This window comes from Bidens hawaiensis, unplaced genomic scaffold (genome assembly GCF_021521415.1).
Source record: "Bidens hawaiensis isolate Kalapana, Puna unplaced genomic scaffold, B.hawaiensis_p1.1 tig00018745_1, whole genome shotgun sequence".
NCBI lineage: Eukaryota > Viridiplantae > Streptophyta > Magnoliopsida > Asterales > Asteraceae > Bidens > Bidens hawaiensis.
In genome coordinates this window covers 365,295-373,115 of record NW_027492838.1, presented here as the reverse complement: position 1 = coordinate 373,115, position 7,821 = coordinate 365,295, and the positions used below count along the sequence as shown (strand labels likewise).

The 7,821-nt window shown below is 41.1% G+C and overlaps 1 pseudogene; it reads left to right on the top strand.

The window, feature by feature from the left end:
* The first annotated feature begins 4,118 nt into the window (after window positions 1–4,118).
* On the top strand, window positions 4,119–7,496 carry LOC143556817 (kunitz trypsin inhibitor 5 pseudogene; annotated as a pseudogene).
* The last annotated feature ends 325 nt before the right edge of the window (window positions 7,497–7,821 follow it).

Sequence of the window (7,821 nt, the reverse complement as noted above, 5' to 3'; positions counted from 1 at the left end):
TAAACAGGAAAGTTAGAAAAAGTCAAAATCAACAAAAAGAAACAAGACATACCATAAGGAACAGAGTTCGAACCATATTCGAGGACGATCGGAACCTTCTGCGCATTCGCCGCCTTCCACACCCGGCTCATCCCCAACATCACCATCCCGGATTCCGGAAATCGGAAAACCGGGGATTGGACCCGGGATATCTTCGAGAACCATTCCGCCTCCTCGTAGTTGGAGGCGTGAAGGCTCGGAAGTGCCTGGCCATTCTTGAACTTCATGGCAATGGGGATGGCGCGAGCGGATATGAAGAAGAACTCTCTTCTCCACGAGCGAAGACTCCGCTCGGTGGTGCAAATCTTTAAACCCTTAATCCGGGTTGTCAATGAATACCACCCCTGGATGCACCTCCAAGTATAGAAGGTCATCAGGCGGTCGACGTAGGGCTCAATGCCCAGTATCCGGCACACCCACTCAAAATGCCGGACCTTGGCAATGGCCATGGGGTGCACCTCTGTCAGGTGCACACCGTGCCTCTCAAGGACACGGTAAACAAACTTTGTCAACGGGAACCTAAGGTTCCCGTAGACAAAGAATGCAGCATAAACCCCGATCTTGCCACTAGGGGCATCGTACACAGTATGGTGGGGTTCAGGAAACTCAGGCTCGAGAGACTCGAGCATGAACTTCCTGACGATATACTGGTACAGATCGACAGGAAGAGAACACTGGCACTCGCCAGCGGTCCTCTGATCATCGGCATCATGAGAAGACATTGCAGAAGGAAGAAGAAAGTGATTTCAAGGGAATGCTTGACTGAATAGAGAAGTATTCGCCGGAAATCACCAAAGATGAAGAGAAATTGTGAAAGTGTGAATTGGAAAGGAACCTCCATCCCCTTTATATACTAATCGCAATTAATGCGGTGAATTTAATGCGGAAGAGAGAGAAATCAAAGGTGCAATGAAACTATGACACGTGGCAAAGAACAGGCTGGCAACAGCTGTTGAAAGGACGTGTGCCAGTAATTTCGCGGCCACGCGCCCGAAAAATCGCGCCCACGCGCCTGAAAAAGCAACTGGAATGACCATATAATGTCACGTCGCCATAACTTCTTGCACGTCCTGACAGTCTGAAGAAGCCGTCGCACGACGTTTCAGAGGTTTGGACTGTTCCTATCTTTCCACCAACCTTTCGAATTTCAAAATTCAAAATTTAAAATTATTAAAAAGTAAGCGGGAAAATACCCCTTACCCCTTGGCAAACAAGTAACCATAAGCCGGGTGCGGGTACAGTGTAAAGGCAAAACCCTTCGCATACCTAGCACCCGCAGAGAATTGAAGCCAAGTAAAACCTTGGCAAACAAGTAACCGTTAGACGGGTGCGGATACAGTGTTAAGGCAAAACCCTTCACATACCTAGCACCCGCAGGGAATTGAAGCCAAGCAAAACCTTGGCGAACAAGTAACCGTAAGACGGATGCGGGTACAGTGTAAAGGCAAAACCCTTCACATACCTAGCACCCGCAGGGAATTGAAGCCAAGTATTCCTCGGCAACCAAGTAACTATAAGACGGGTGCGGGTACAGTGTAAAGGCAAAACCCTTCACATACCTAGCACCCGCAGGGAATTGACGCCAGGAATACCTTGGTAGTAAAGTAACCGTAAGACGAGCGCTGGTACAGTGTTAAGGCAAAACCCTTCACATACCTAGCGCTCCGCTGGGAATTGAAACCAGGAAGGATCTTCTGGGCAATGACAGCGGAAACGGAAATAACATCCCCGCATAGCGGGAACGTTGAGAACTACGTTGTCTGAAGCTCCAGGATGGAATTGGTGGTTTTAACATAATTGATCACTATGTTCAAAACTACCAAAACCTCATGGAGAATCCACAAAACTGGGACTCAATGCTCCTGACTTGCGAGGAGGTTACAGACCTACCCGCATCATACCCAAAGACCAAGCAGGAAACTCGGGAATTTCTGCAAGTGACAAGGACTTCCGCGGGAAGAATCCCCATGGAAAACCTTACAAAAACCCTTTTCAAAACCCTTTGCTTAAGTCCAAAAGTTCACCTCACTTTATTAAACACGCATGAGAAGAACATTGGACTGGGGGGACTTGAAGAGGTAGGTCCCAGCAGAGCCCAGTTGGACCCGCAAGACTCACCTTAAACAGGGACGTCTGCGCAGAGACCAACTGGATCCGCAGGACCAACCATGCTCAGAGACGTGACGTCCTTACGCGCAGTACGCAAGCTGGTCCCGCAGGAAATGCCTCCCAATGGTGAAGGACTCCGCCTGTCCCCGCAGCCTCGGATACAAGCCATTAGGGACTGGCCACCCGCGCAGCATGGCTACACGCACAAGGTACTTAGCTCTCGGATCATTCAGTGTCACCTGAAAGAATGAGCAAAGCCGGGAGCAATCCCGCACAAAGGCGGGAGGGGGAATACTCCCGCCCAAATAAGCCAGTCCGTACACTGAAGGATCTTTTACTGTACCTGACGAGGTATGGGCGAAAGATCTGATCAGGGATACGACAGCTCACTGATACAGTATGGCGAGCAGCATGCTCCTGTACTGTGTCACTATTAGCCGCTGCCTACTCACCAACTACTGTCATACCACGTGCGCAGCCGGCAGTTGGTGGAAAGGGAATAGTATACAGCAGACCTGGTCACTATCAGCCATTACCTACCCACCAACTACCAGCAGGGCACGTGCGTAGGCTACTGTTGGTGAACAGGAAAACTGTAGCAGCCGGCCATACCTCCTTGGAAACCTACCTTCGGCTATAAATACCCCAATGGTATGATCATCTCAACACATTACAATATATTACATTATCATCATCATATATACCTGATATCTGCTCTAGCAATCTCTTAATATACTTTTATATTTAAAGAGCAATCTAGTCTGATTCTCACGCCGGAGGGTGGTCACAAGAAGGAACCCCCCCCCTTCTCAGTGACGAGCTCACGGTGTCTGTTTTGCAGGTTATCAGAAGAACCATCTCAGGGTCTAACCCCTCGTGGGAAGCATCGACCTAACTCCCAGATTACTTGTAATCTGCCCGGGGTTCGACTGGTGTTTCTTCAGCTAGCTATTTTGGATGATGAAACCGTCACAATTACGTCGCAAATTAAAAGCGCTTTGTGGGTCAATGATGGAACAAATTAATAAGTCTCCAATGGTTTCATCTCTAATTATTTATAGAGATCAAATTAGTTATTACATAGCAATGTCCTAAGGTGATATGATTTTAGGAAACAAATATGTCCCAACTTGGAACATTTTAAAGCATAATTTATTTATATACGTGTCGGTGGAAGCCCAATGGAAAAGTGTAATATAACATTAGAATATATATATATTCCAACATATATAAAGCATTTGGCGATTTTATAGTTTATTTGAAAGGCATAAAAAGATAAACACTTCAACAGTAACGCCCGACGTCTGTATGATGCATCGGAGGCTAATAAGTCTTTAACACCTTTTTTCAAATCAGGAACAGGGCAAATACACGCCTCTTAGATTGAAAGACATGATGTAATTTAACATTTAAGATGTTGTCTGTATTGGAAATCATAATCAAAAGAACAAAATGATTTTGATCAAGAACAATTGATCGGTTCTTTATTAGTATAATCAAACTGTAAAAAAGACCACACAAAAATTATTGACTCTACCGGTCTATATATACTAAGCACAAAACCTAAACCAACTACTACTTAACTCTTATTAACTCCTAATAAAAAGATAATTAAATACCTCATTAAACTACAATAACCGACTCAAACTTTGATAATTAAACATGTATCAAGGATTCAAGGGCAATCCATTAGTCTGGCACAAGAGGCGCCGTGGTTTGTCTTTTCTAGCTTCTTGTTGGTTATTAATATCCATAAAATTTCCGTTGATAAAACTAAAACTAAAAGGATAGTATTTGTAGATAATGTTGCAACCGAGATAAATCAAATAACAATGTATGTAGTCATGTAGATTTGCTGATGTTGAGACGAATCGTAAGTCGTAACTCGTAAGCTTTAGGTGGCAGTCAACAAATTCGGTATGAATATTGGCTTAACATCAAATTGGGTTGAGTACGTAAGAGATTACACAATGTTGAAGCAGGAGGTGTGCGTCCATGTGAAAACTTGAATACATTAAACAATATTAAATGGTGGAAGGCCTATAGACGTACACGTACGTAGATTCTCATCTTTTAATCATTCAACAACGAGCCAACAATGAACAATATGCGGATTGCGATACCGATGGAAAGTAAACACTTTGACCTTTCAAATACATTAAAGATACGTACGTACAAAAATGCATCATAAATGGATTTTTTTTAACTGTTATTTTTTCATTTTATTTTATTCTCATATTCAAATGAGAATAGAACTTACTAAATTTAGTTTAAAATCATATAACCTTTGCTATGCCATATCATAAATGGATATTCACATAGGTTTTCAAAAAATCGTACTTAAAATTAGGGGTGTCAAAATAAACCAAAATGGGTTGTTTTGGTCAATATGGATAATTTTTTTAATTGGAATGCATTATGATGGATTAAAAGAATTTTTCAAGAAGGTCAAGATGAGTTGGGAAAATGCTAGTGACTTTTGTTTATGAGTTAGAGTAGACGTGCACAAAAAAACCGGTTCCGGAACCTAACTGGTGGAACCGAACCGGAACCGGTTCCAGTTCCAACCCGGTTGGTACAATACCCGGTTTGGGTATTTTTGTACCCGAAAATCGTACCCGGTTCTCCTATTTGTATGTCAGTATCAGTTCCAACCCGGTTCCTACCCGGTTCTTAATTGGAACCGGTTCGGTTCGTACCTGGAAAAACCGGTTCCGACAGGTTTTTTTTGAAGGGTCAAACAAAAGTCAAACTAGCCGTTAGAACCGGTTCCAACGGTAATATAACCGTTGGAACCGGTTTTTTAGACACCAATTAGCCGTTGGAACCGGTTCCAACGGTAATATAGCCGTTGGAACCGGTTTTTGAGACATTAGATCCGTTGGAACCGGTTCCAACGGTAATATAGCCGTTGGAACCGGTTTTTGATGCCCAAACCTATATATAACTTGTTTCCGCCACTTGTTTCACCACCAAACTCAAAAACAAACTAAAATACTACTCCTTTAGCAAACCCGTTCCTTTACCCGACCATCCAACTAAATATTATTATGGCACCCATCAAAAAAACTAACAAGAAGGCTAAAACATAAACGATACTAAACATAACTACTAAAACATAAAAAACAAAGTCCGTCGTTTTAATCCGGGAATACTTATTTTTGGGTTGTAGAGCCGGACGACTCTCCCACTTCCGTTTTTTTAGCTTCCAACCTTCTTTTCTCTCGACAATACTTATTCGTATGTTTTCGTAATGTCGAGTTGGACCCTGCTTTAAGAAACTTCGAGCAATATTTGCAACGTGCCAACTCATGTGAGTCGGTCATGAGACACAAATCGTAATGAACCCAAACATCGGGGCATCTTGTTGTTTCGATCACCATAACAACGTCATCATTAGTTGTCATTTGTTGTCGGTTTAAGGTTAATTGTGGTTTAGAGTGTGTTTTATAGTTTTGGAATTTGTTTAACAAGTACACAAACAAACCTTGCTATTTATAGTAAGAAAATAACCTATTTGTAGTTAAAAAACCGGTTCCAACGGTCAAAAACGGCTATATAGCCGTTGGAACCGGTTCCTAACGGCTATAATATTTAAATTTCAAAAAAAACCAGTGGAACCGGTTTTTACGTAAAAACCGGTTCCGGTTCATACCCTACCCGGTTCTTAAAAGTTAGCATATCTGGGCATCGGTTCGGGTCGGGAACCGAACCGGTTCTTGATTGGAACCGGTTGCATTTTACAACCCGGTGTGAAAAAACCGGTTTCGAACCGGTTCGGGTTTTCCAATTGAACCCGATTTGTGCACGTCTAAGTTAGAGTGGACTAAAACAAGCTACATCCAATTTTATTTAAACAAAACCCACGAAACCGAATAGAAACTGAAACCGACCGAAATGAAAAAAACCCGAACCGAAAAAACCCAAAAAAATCAAACCTGAGCCGATACAAAACTGTTTTTTTATGAACGAGGACCACGGGGGAAACATTTTAGTTATTTTATATTTTGCGTTTTTTATTTATATTTTGAGTTATTATATTAATTTTTTTGAATTTTTTTAGAGGTTTTTGAACCCTTCGTATTTTAACTTTCATTTGGGTCAAAATATGTTAACTTTACTCATCTTAACTCATACTCATCATAACCTTCTATTTTAAAAATCGATCCTGACCCATATCAATTCGAACCCATCACTCAAATCCAAACTAACCCAACCCACTCATATTGACACTCTACTTCAAAGTGTGGAGGACTCATATAAATCTGATTTGGTTTTATAAAAATATACATTGGTTGCTTTCAACAAAATTTTTAACTTGATTTATGGATTACTCACTCACTATTCAAAAGATGGTGAAAAGTAAGTTTTGACAATAATCCATTACAAAAGAAATCCACAAATTTCCACGTTTGGAAATAATGTAGACGACTTAACTCGGTCTATGCCATTTATCTTGTAGTGGTATACGATTTATATATATATCTAAAGTCAACAATTGCCACCGACGATAAACATCACATCATCCATGATTCTATTTTCCGTGCCATTATAAATTTATACTCCGTAATATATTATGCTATGTTGCAATAATTATATAAAAAAATCATTTCACAACTCATATATATAATATATTACATGACAAACAGCCAAAACAAGAAGCAAATATCCACACACCATGTGCAAATATCCACACACCTGTCCTCGACACTAACCAGCAACCACTCGTAACCGGTCCCTCCTACTACATCGTTCCCGCCGTTAGCGGCCGAGGCGGCGCCATAAAACTATCCCCGACAAGATTAAACCAAACATGCCCACTAGACGTTGCACAAGAAAACAACGAACAGTTAAAAGGTGACCAGTTGAATTTTCAACTGGCCATCCCCAATAGAGACGGTGTCATTCGTGACACCGCTGATCTAAATATTAGATTCACGGGTGCAACGACATGTGGTAAGCCTGGGGATCGAAGAGGTTAATGGTCAACGAGTTGTGACGAGCCGTGGGACGTTAGGGAACCCGGGTGCGGGAACGATTAGCAATTGGTTCAAGATCCAGAAGTTTGATAGTGATTATAAGATTGTGTTTTGTCCCACTGTTTGTAACACTTGTAGGCCAGCTTGTGGAGATATTGGTAGTACTATTGCTAAAAATGGGAGAAGAAGTTTGCTTTTGAGTAATGACCCTCTTAAGGTCAAGTTCATCAAAGCATAAACATTAGGGTTGATTATCAAAGTAATAAGTCTTGTTGTGTAATGATAATAAATGGGTTGTCATAAATCTTATTATGTCAATAAAATAAAGATGTGTGTTTGAAAAGTTGAACTGCTATATATCTGACTATAGGTATGTATATTTTCATTCAAATATTGATGGTTATGATGTTGGGTTTCTAACGGTGGTTCGGAACGAAAACGGTCAAATATTTTAAACCCGTTTTAGTTAATAATTTCGTTTAATAATTATTAGTCAATATTAATAAACAAACTTATATTAACGAACTATATAAAACGCAGCGGATAAATAAACGATTAACACGAACCATAAACCGAAACCCAAAAACCCGGATCCGATTACAACTTTATACGAGTACGATAAATCGAATAACAAACAGCAACCATAGTTAAGGTTTAAGCATTTATACCTCGGTTAACAAAACCGGGTGAGACA